This window comes from Moschus berezovskii, chromosome 5, assembly GCF_049115385.1.
Source record: "Moschus berezovskii isolate FMDL1 chromosome 5, NW_MosBer_1.0, whole genome shotgun sequence".
NCBI lineage: Eukaryota > Metazoa > Chordata > Mammalia > Artiodactyla > Moschidae > Moschus > Moschus berezovskii.
Genome location: NC_142464.1, coordinates 74,261,885 through 74,273,692, shown reverse-complemented (window position 1 = coordinate 74,273,692; position 11,808 = coordinate 74,261,885). Strand labels below are relative to the sequence as shown.

General features: G+C 37.9%; 1 non-coding gene across 1 annotated transcript; it reads right to left on the bottom strand.

Annotated features, from left to right (window-relative positions):
- Nucleotides 1–11,459: 11,459 nt before the first annotated feature.
- On the bottom strand, nucleotides 11,460–11,566 carry LOC129562246 (U6 spliceosomal RNA). Its single transcript, XR_008687162.1, has one exon. It is a non-coding gene; the product is annotated as a U6 spliceosomal RNA (small nuclear RNA).
- Nucleotides 11,567–11,808: the final 242 nt, after the last annotated feature.

Sequence of the window (11,808 nt, the reverse complement as noted above, 5' to 3'; positions counted from 1 at the left end):
TGTTCTACTGATGCTACAAGAACTTCCCTGGGCCAATAATGTTTCCATAATAAATATACAAACAAAACCTGGACCGATAAAAGATGCATGAAATTAAGTAAATATCCAGATGGCCATGGCTAAACTTAAGTAACTGTGAATGTTAACCTATTGGGTGAAACGTCAGGCTCTTTGTTAAATACATGTCCTGTAAAGTTGTTATTGAAATCTCTTTTGTGGACCAGCTTATCCTTGTGAAGGGTTAGCTTGAGTCAGATGGTTCTTTATGGGCTGGAAGAAGCACAAGCTGGAATCAAGATTGCTGGGAGAAATATCAGTAACCTCAGATATGCAGATGACACCACCCTTATGGCAGAAAGTGAAGAGGAACTCAAAAGCCTCTTGATGAAAGTGAAAGAGGAGAGTGAAAAGGTTGGCTTGAAGCTCAACATTCAGAAAACAAAGATCATGGTATCTGGTCCCATCACTTCATGGGAAATAGATGGAAAAACAGTGGAAACAGTGTCAGACTTTATTTTTGGGGCTCCAAAATCACTGCAGATGCTGATTGCAGCCATGAAATTAAAAGATGCTTACTCCTTGGAAGGAAAGTTATGACTAACCTAGATAGTATATTAAAAAGCAGAGACATTACTTTGCCAACCAAGGTCCGTCTAGTCAAGGCTATGGTTTTTCCAGTGGTCATGTATGGATGTGAGAGTTGGACTGTGAAGAAAGCTGAGCGCTGAAGAATTGATGCTTTTGAACTGTGGTGTTGGATAAGACTCTTGAGAGTCCCTTGGACTGCAAGGAGATCCAACCAGTCCATTCTAAAGGAGATCAATCCTGGGTGTTCATTGGAAGGACTGATGCTAAAGCTGAAACTCCAATACTTTGGCCACCTCAAGCGATGAATTGACTCAGTGGAAAAGACTCTGATGCTGGGAAGAATTGGGGGCAGGAGGAGAAGGGGACGACAGAGAATGAGATGGCTGGATGGCACCACCAACTCGATGGACATGAGTTTGAGTGAACTCCAGGTGTTGGTGATGGACAGGGAGGCCTGGCGTGCTGTGGTTCATGGGGTCGCAAAGAGTCGGACATGACTGAGTAACTGAACTAAACTGAACTGATGGTATTATAAGAATCTAAAACTTATGGTATTTTTAATAATTTTTCCCAATTGCTATCACATGCATAATAATGCATTTGTTGGAAATACTGATAAGATTCAATCTCCCTAAATCAGGGAATTTACAAATTGTTTGGAGGGATTAAAAATACATAAAATAATATCAGAATGTTTAAAACAAATGTATAAGCTGTATTAGAACTCCATGAATTCTTAAAATGGTAATTTGAAATAATTATTTCATGGAAGAGGAAGACCAGTGTGTTTTGGAGAAGATGGGAGAACAGTGGACTGGGACACTGCTTTGGAGGAGTCAACCTAGGCTCGGATTAAGAATACACTTCCTGTCCCAGGTAGCATTCTCAGAAATCCCTGTAACAACTTTAGCGCATGATTGTCAACCCATCACTGTCATGTGCCACCTATCTTTGTTCTAAATGTGAATAATTACTAGTATTGTCGTGTCCCTGTACTAGAATTGTCTGTTGAGTGTGTGGAAGGCACATAATTTGTCTTTTTAGTTCAAAAATATATAACTCAAGAGGAGTTATATTTTGACCTGATAGAGATATAGAATATTGTAAGATCAGTGTTTGGTCTTGTGTGTCCTGTGCTGAGTTGTTCCCCTTGGAGAGGAAATGAGTGTATTTTGTAGGCAGAAGGGAGGAAAGCAAATATTTGTGACAAAGAGAGTGGACTGTAGTAGACTTCATAAATTTTCAAAATATTAGCTGTTCCTCTTTATGGAAGTGTTATACATCCTGGTACTGTTGACATCAGGCTTAGCCATGGGATTTTCTGTGCCTTTCCATATGAGGAAAAGATTCATTCCCATCTGACTGATACCAAGCTTCACCAAGTGACTTAGTTTCTCTAGTGAAATGTTACAATTCTGAGCAAAAATTCCATTAGCCTCATGTTGATATTTTTGCCCTCTACAAAGTCCCAGGGGCAACTGCTTTATCAATTTGAGTTCCAGAATAGAGATTACATTGAGAGAACCCCAGAGATATTGAGATTGACACATTTTGATTGAAAAATGAAACTTTTTTTTTTAAACTATAAGGAACAAGTATTTGTTTCTTACTACAGTATGCCTTAGACAAGGTGACTGATACAGACTGGTAGGATTCTCATTGGTGGCAGGAGAGATACACGCTTAAATAACAATAGCAGATGTGAGTAAAGAAAAGATACAAGATGTTTCTGAGCAGCAATGAAGAGTCAGGCCTGAACAGAATGTAAGTGTTGCAAAGAACCGAACTATGGACATTTGTATATAGTTTTTCTTGGTGATAGGAAGCTTGAAAACTAATCATAGGCTTTTAGACTTGATATAGTAACATTGGTGAATATTTGGGATTTTAGGTATGAAGTCACAAGATGAGAATTCATGTGATGATAACTAATTTGGCTGTTATAGATCAGCAAAATTAATTGAGTGAGGAAGGAACATAAATCCTGGAAAAGCTAAAAAAATGTGCTCTAATAGTAATTTAACTGTAAGTGAAATGTGGCCCATAACAAGGGAGATAAGAAGAAGGTGAAGAACAAAATAATTCTTTACAAGTAACGCTGGGCTGGATGAAGCACAGGCTGGAATCAAGATTGAAGGGAGAAATATCAATAACCTCAGATATGCAGATGATACCACCCTTATGGCAGAAAGCGAAGAGGAACTGAAGAGCCTCTTGATGAAACTGCAAGTGAAAAACCTGACTTAAAACTCAACATTCAAAAAGCTAAGATTGTGGCATCCAGTCCCATCACTTCATGGCAAATAGATGGGGAAACAATGGAAACGGTGACAGACTTTATTTTCTTGGGCTCCCAAATCACTGCAAATGCTTACTTCAGCCATGAAATTAAAAGATGCTTGCTCCTTGAAAGAAAAACGGTGACCAACCTAGACAGCATATTAAGAAGCAGAGACATTACTTTCCCAACAAAGGTCCATCTAGTCAAAGCTATGGTTTTTCCAGTGGTCACATATGGATGTGAGAGTTGGACCATAAAGAAAGCTGAGCACTGAAGAATTGATGCCTTTGAACTGTGGTGTTTGTGAAGACTCTTGAGAGTCCCTTGGACTGCAAGGAGATCCGACCAGTCTATCCTAAAGGAAATCAGTCCTGAATATTCATTGGAAGGACTGATGCTAAAGCTGAAACTTCAATACTGTGGCCACCTGATGCAAAGAACTGACTCGTTTAAAAAGACCCTGATGCTGGGAAAGATTGAGGGCAGGAGAAGGGGATGACAGAAGATGAGATGGTTGGATGGCATCATTGATTCTATGGACATGAGTTTGAGCAAGCCCTGGGAGTTGGTGATGGACAGGGAGGCATGGCGTGCTGCAGTCCATGGGGTCACACAGAGTTGGACAGAACTGAAAAATAAGGAGGTCTTGGTCATCAACATAATACAGAGGAATAAAGAGAGGAATGCGTCAAAGATGACTTTGTAGTTCCAAATCTAAGGATCAGAGGCAATGGAAACACCTGGACAGAGACAGGTAAATTAGAAGGGAGGGCTAATTTTGAGTGAAAACTTTTTGTTTGGAGTAGTTAGGTTAGCTTTTTATACTTACATGAGCCATTCAGTGAAAAGTTAGAGCTCTCCTCCTGGATCAGAGATAAGGTCCCATGACAGAAATTTGTGAGTCATCTACATAGGGGTTATCGCTAAAGCCAATGAGTCCTTTGAGACAAAATAAACAGTGAAAATGAAGGAAGTTTAAGAAAGAAGCCATGGTTAAGGGGTCAGAAGGATGCAGGCAATTATAGAATCAAGAAGTTAGATATTCATATACATTAGACTTATGTATTTGCATGCTAAGTTGATTCAGTCGTCTCTGACTCTTTGCGACCCTGTGGACCGTGGCCCACCAGGCTCCTCTGTTCATGGGATTCTCCAGGCAAGAATACTGGAGTGGGTTGCCATGCCCTCCTCCAGGGAATCTTTCCAATTCAGGGGTCAAACCTGCATCTCTTTTGTCTCCTGGATTGGCAGGCAGGTTCTTCATCACTAGCACCATCTGGGAAGCCCTTAGACTTACACATTATTGCATTATTGATTACTTTCCAAAGTTAGTTCCTGAGCCTTGAACCTTCTCTCTTTCATTTGATAAGTCCTCTAAGCTTCTGTTTATTCCTGAAGATGGTATAATATAGGAGTCAGAGAAATCTAACTCTCCAAGAGATACGCCTCCAATCTGGACTGGCTTCCTGACTTCCTCATTCCTGTCTAAAGTCCACTTATTGTCTTGAACACAGAAATATTGATAGTTTGTTCACAAGGGATGCTTCAGGCTGCTTTCTGTATTACTTTTGAGGACTATTTCCCTGAGGCAGTAAAGAAACTCCTGTGTAGCCTTTTCATCGTTCCACCCAAGATATAAAGTATTATTTTAGCTTTGATATTGAAGATCACTGGGGCTGGAACAGCATAATTTATCCCATGTTCCTATGAGTCACATATTTTAACAAAGCCCAACTTGTAATCTTTTGTCACAATGTTGTAAAAGCTTTTCTTCAGTATTGTTCTTGCTTAAGTTATTAGGAATAAATTAAGCTATAATTAAAAATAACATTTTAGCTCCCATTCTTTGAGTAGACACTTTACAAATTATTTTTTTTGTTTACTGCAGTCCAGTACTGCAAAATTACCACCAAATGTTTGGATTTTGGTCAAAACAAGATAAATTATTTATTAGGTAACTGCTGCTGCTGCTAAGTTGCTTCAGTCGTGTCTGACTCTGTGTGACCCCATAGAAGGCAGCCCACCAGGCTCCTCTGTTCCTGGGATTCTCCAGGCAGGAAAACTGGAGTGGATTGCCATTTCCTTCTCCAATGCATACATGCATGCTAAGTCGTTTCAGTCATGTCCGACTATGTGACCCAATGGACAGCAGCCCACCAAGCTCCTCTGTCCACAGGATTCTCTAGGCAAGAATACTGGAGTGGGTTGCCATTTCCTGCTCCATTATTAGGTAAAAATACCCCTAAAATGAAATTCATTGTCATTTTTATTATTTTTCTTTTCCCTGCTGCTGCTAAGTCACTTCAGTCGTGTCCAACTCTGTGCGACCCCATAGACGGCAGCCCTCCAGGCTCCCCCGTCCCTGGGATTCTTTTCCCTAAGACTTACTAAATAATTTAGTTTCAAAAATTACCATAACTCACATTGGAAAAGCACTCTTTTGGGTTGTTTAATTAAGCCTGGATGTTTAGGTTTCATAATTATCAATATATAAAAGTGAATATCTATAAGCAAACGAGTGCATTGCACCTTCACAGAAGTCTGCTATGGACACAGTCTGGTTCTCCAAACTCTAGCTCACTTCCCAGGAGACTGGATATGAAACTCTAGCATCATCCTATTGAAAGAGTTGATTGAAACCCCAAATAGTCCATGCATGCATAGCATAACTCCTGGGAGGATAAAATAATCTAGATAGAGCTGAATTTGAGAAAAGCTTAGAAAATCTGAAATTATCTCAGACTATTTAGAACCAGTTGTGAAGAGGAGATGTGATGCATGGAGTTCTTAAGTTTCTGGATCTATTCTATCCCCAAATGTTTCCTGTTACTTAGATAGCAAATTCTCACCTACAGAAACTCCTCTTTCAGCTTCAGTTGGATTAACATGTCATCTTTTGAATGCAAATATTCTGGGACAATTAAGGTGTTATTGCCTTAGCGGGAAAAATCTTTCCATCAGATTATTTTTTTCCCTAACATTGAACAAAATTCATCTGAGGACAGTTAAAGATCAGACTTCCGAGGATCGTGAAAGGCGAGCAGCCTTTGTACTGAATGTGTTAGATAACCACCATACTTTGTTTCTTTTCACAAGGGTTAAAAATACTGTTAAAGGAAAGCTAGTCAATAAGATGTTTGGAGTATGAATTAGACCATTACAAAATAATAAACAAACATGATCTCAGACCCATGAGTCAGTGGATTTCCCTGTTCTCTGTCACAAATCTACTATGTTATCATGAACAAATCAACTTATGTTTCTTAGTTTTGGTTTTATCATTTATAAAATGAGAGTATTAGTCAGATATTTTTAGATTTCTATATATGTACTGATTTTTTAAGTTGAGTTAGAATTGACGTATAACATTATATTAGTTTTAGCTGTATGACATCATGATTCCAAAAATGTTTATATTACAAAATGATTCTCACAATAAGCCTAGTTAACATTCATCAACAAACATAATAACAATTTTGTTCTTGTAATAAGAACTTTTAACATCTACTCTTTTAGCAACTTTTCAATGTACAGTGCAGTTTTATTAACTACAGTCACCCCCACTGCCCACAAAGAGATATTGCCTCACACCTGTTAGAATGGCTATTATAAAAAAGACAAGATATAAGTGTTGGCAAGGATGTGGACTAAAGTTATATTGCTTTATATTTCCTTGAATCTCAGATTATTTAAAAATCAAAATAATCTTCAGAGTAGAATCATAAAACCACAGACACTTAAAGTTAAAAGAGACTTCAGCAGTCGCTTCATCTTCTATCCAATTCTGGAATACTTTACTATCATTGATGAAATGACCTGTAGCTGAAGATTAACCCTGAGAAGAAACTTCCCATCTTATAAACAGCTTCTTCTAATAAACAGGTGGAAGAATACCACCGTTTACATCTGAGTTTGAATTCCTGCTCACTAACTGAGTGATCTTGTAAAAGTTACTTCATTTCATTATTAGTTACAAAAATTATATTGCCACTATAATGTTACTATGATTGAGAGACTCTCTTCTTGACTAAATTTTTGTTAGTTAGGCTCCTTTGAGCCCTCTTCTCAACTAGGTCTCTGTAATCCCAGTTTTTGCCAATCCCAGGTTTACCAAGAATTCTGCTAAGTCAGTTTAGTGAGACTCTCTCTCTGAATACCTGATCAGACTCAATAGCTGATCAAATTCCTCATCTCCATTTATAGTGTATAATCACTCTGGTCAATCTTCAGTGAAACTTCTGTTAAGTAAGTTTAGTAAGAATCCCTTTAGTTCTGATAATCTTGCCCCTTCTTAGAAATTTTCTATCTACTTATGTCCATCATTCGACTCATTAGCTATAAATTCTCAGTTTTCTTTGCTATATTTGGATTTGAGCTCAGTCTCTCTTCCCTATTGGAATAGTCTTGAATAAAATCTTACCTACCATTTAAACAAGTGTCAAAATAATTTTCCTTTAACATCACCTCTAATTATTAGACATTATGCTTCATGTGAGCTGAGAACTTATCTTTTATCAATTCCTCCCACTGGGCCCAGCACTTTCCTTTTGGAGACATAAATATCATTTGTATTTCCTCTTTCACTTGGAAATTTTTTAAATACATGAAGAAAGCAATCATATATCTCAATCTTTCTTTTCAGGTTAAATATTCCCATTTTCATCAGAGTTTCATAATATTATTATTATTCTTTTGAAAGTGAAAGTCGCTCGGTTGTGTCCAACTCTTTGCAACACCATGGAATATACAGTCATGGAATTCTCCAGGACAAAATACAGGAGTGGGTAGCCATTCCCTTCTCCAGGGAGTCTTCCCAACTCACGGATTGAACCCAGGTCTTCTGCATTGCAGCTGGATTCTTTACCAGCTGAGCCACCAGGGAAGCTCCTAAGATTATTAGGGAACCCCTAAAATTATTATTTTAGCCCCTTTTATATCAATATTTAGATATATTGCCTTGACAGTTATAATACTTTGAAAGTAATCATAAAATCTCAGGTCCCAATGACACCACTCTCTTTCTTGGTCTAGGCCATACAATTCCATGGAGTTGACCTAAGAAGTTGCCCATAGATAAATTAATTTTTGGAAGCTGTTTTGACACACAAATACTTATCTGGATTTTCTCTAACCTGAAATTTTTGCAGTTGATTCTTTTAAAATTGAGTGCAGGATTTAATAAAAGGATGTGAATACTCAGGATAATCTTCTCCAAAAGTGTCACTTCCAGTTGTCTCATGAAATAAAGATGCACACGTGTCTTGTGAACTGAAGCTTGAAAAATGATGGACACTATAATAATAAAAGTGAGTACTTTCCAATGGCAGGATGGAAGAAAGAAAGGCATGGAGATAGGAATTAGCAAATGTCATGTGTTTTAGAAGGATGTAAAGCACTGAGTAAACATAAATCAGCTTTTAGCTGAGATATTACTTTCTTTGAGAAATATTCCTTGTACTCTGTCTTTCAATATTGATGGATTTATCTCCAGAGCAGCTTAGACTCCAGCTATACTAGTTCCAAACTGCATTTTTGACATGTATTATTTGTAATTTTTTTCTGGAACAAAAATTGCAATTTATTACGGGAAATTTTAGAAGCACAGAAAAGCACATTTTATCTGAATTATCTATGGAAATGTACACATATATATTTGTGTCACATAATTACATGTATATATATATCACAATGCATTAAATATAAATATATATAAATAACAAAAATTGTTCTCTCTTTTTTCCTGTGAATTCCATTTCCAAGATATAGCCATTGCAATTTATTTGTCTGTGCCCTTCCCTCTTAATGCTTTAAGTTCCTTGAATATGTAAAAGGATATCAGGATTTTAAAACCTTTTTTATATCACGGCTATAAAAATCCGTGATAAAAGATGAAGTCAGGGAAGATAAGATCCTCTAAGTATTAAGCCCTACCAGGCAGCACTTCAATACATGGTCAATATTGCACGTTATTTAAAAGTCCACGAGGGTGCAAAGGAGAATTCAACCCATAGCACAATTACCAAGTAAGTGGGAACATATTTTGTCCGGAAAAATAGCACAAGCAATCCTGATGCCATTTAGACTTTTAAAAATTACTATGGAAAATAAACTTCAGTTGCACTCTGATAGAGAAATTTTGCCTAAAGACAGTGTTGTTAGCCTTTTGTGCATCTCAGCAGCGTGCAACAGCACTAAAAATGAAAACTGGATTTAACTATAGCAACAAACATTGTCACATAGAGTAGACAGAACAAAAGTAACCAGGAGAACATGCTTCAGAAATGATAAAAGCTCAGTATCTTGGCAACCCTTTGTGTTGGGTTATTTTTAAAAATGAATAATATTGTATTCTGTTTCTAATTTATTCAGCCACTTGCTGAGTGATAACAACATTATAACTACAGAAACTGTATGTCATCTTGACATTGTGGATGTTTCTTAAATACGGTAATATTTGTTTTATTTTTTTCTTTATTAGTTTTGCTTCAGTGGAAAGAAATCTTTAAAGTAGCATTTAACTTGATCAGTTCAACTATGCTGTCTACCTGACAAGTTGTTATTTTGTTCAGTCAACTTTTGTTTAAGTCTGAGAATAAATTCCTTAATGTTTCTATTAAAGAAAGATTTGGAAAAAAGATGATTTCATTCTCTCCTTGTCAGCCAGAATTATCTTTAAAAAACACCCTGGTATTTAATTTATTATTATTAATTAGTCTGTGTCACAGGTGTCTCCCTGGGATACTGTGGGGTATAGAGTCTTAAAGGTGACTCAGACGGTAGAGTGTCTGCTTACAGTGTGGGAGGCCGGGGTTCAATCCCTGGGTCGGGAAGATCTCCTGGAGAAGAAAATGGCAACCCACTCCAGTATTCTTGACGGAAAATCCCATGGATGGAGGAGTCTGATAGTCTACATTCCATGGGGTTGCAAAGAGTTGGACACGACTGAGCGACTTCACTTTACTCATTAGTCTGTGTGTGTGCTAAGTTGCTTCAGTAGTGTCCAACTCTTTGTGACCCTATGGACCATAGCCCACCAGCCTTCTCTGTCCATAGGATTTTTCAGTCAAGAATACTGGAGTGGGTTGCCATTTCCTTCTCTACGGGATCTTCCTACCCAGGTTTTGAACCCATTGCTCTTATGTCTCTAGCATGTGTGAAATACACTTAAGGATGGTACTAAGGCATAAGTGAACAGGGTCACTGAAACACAAACAATCATGAAAAGCTAAATTCCCTAAGTATTGAATGCCATTTCTGATCTGGGCACTGGATTGGTGGTAACTATGCATGCCCAGATAAGTATAAAAAACCCTGGCAAATAATAATCTTTTATACATTTTCATGATTTATATCTTTCAAAATCTTTAAAAATATACTATAAAGTGAGTAGTTTAAGGTTTATTTATGTATGATTCACAAGTAGCTGGCCTCTCCAAAGTTGTTCAGAAAGAGCACTAATCTTTGCTAAATTCATGCATTTCTGTGCCTCCTCTTCTATGAGGGTGATGAATTGTGGTTGTGCAAAACAGCTCAAAGGCAGATCCAAAACACCCATGAAGCATGCCCCTCATTCCCCAACACAATTTATGGGTTGAGTTGGACTCTCAAAATCCTCTCAAATTTGTGAAAATTAGACATGGTATTTTCACACATGGCTGTGACAAATCTGTAGTGCCCTAATTTTCTGGCTGTAGGTTCTTATCCTTCTGCAGTCACCATGAAGCATATCATAATTTAATGCCAGCAAATGTGTGCACTACTCAACAGTCTCTTTTTCTATGTATTTTTTTTTCTCTGTAAATTTTTTCCCTGATGCTGGGAAAGATTGAAGACAAAGGGATAAGAGGGAGGCAGAGGATGAGATGATTGGATAGCATCACCATATCAATGGACATGAACTTGGGTGAACTGCAGGAAATGGTGAGGGACTGGGAGGCCTGGCATGCTGCAGTCCATGGGGTCACAAAGAGTCTGACATGGCTTGGTGACTGAACAACAAAAAGTGTAGTAAATATTCATCAAATCTTTAAATTTATGAATAAACAAATGAATGAGTAATATTTCACTCTTTCTGCCACCACCACCCCACCTCCCCGACTTGAGAACGTTTCCCACCTTTGTTGGCTATTCGCTTTTAAAAATGCCCCATATTAAGCCATAGTTTTGACTGGATGTCATGCCATTCGGATGGGAAATGCCATCCCATTTCCTTTCTCCTATATAGCTGAGTGGCCTCAAATGCCTATCATGTTGCTTTGTGTCCTCTTTTTCTCACATTTCTCATGCTTGGGAAGTGTTTTCTGCGTCTTTGTAAAACATTCCATATTACAATAATTTCTAGTCACTACATAGAAACATTTCTAAAACTCTCTATTACCAATTCAATTTTATTTTATTACAGCCTCCCTTGGTATTCACAGGAGATTGGTTCCATAATTTCTGAGGGTAACAAAACCCAGGGAAGCTCAAGTCCTCTATATAAAATAGTGTATAACAGTTAGCCTTCGTGTCCACAGCTCTGTAGCTCTGGATTCAACTAACTGCAGATTGGTTTTTTTTTTCTTAATAAAAAAATAAAATAAAATAATTTTAAAATATGGAACGCTTCACGAATTTGCGTGTCATCCTTGCGCAGGGGCCGTGCTAACCTTCTCTGTATCGTTCCAATTTTAGTATATGTGCTGCCCAAGCGAGCACTTACTGCAGATTCTCGTTCGGTTGAATCTGCAAATGCAGGACCACCATGTGGAGGGCTACCCTATTTCAGTGCTGACTTTTTCCCTACTCTCTGAGCCTTTGGGTCTAAAAATGCTACCACAAGGGTTTCCCAGGTGGTGCAAGTGGTAAAGAATCCATATCCCGATCCTGGAGATGCAAGAGATGCAGGTTTGATCCCTAGGTTGGGAAGATCCCCTGGAGTAGGAAATGGCAGTCTGCTC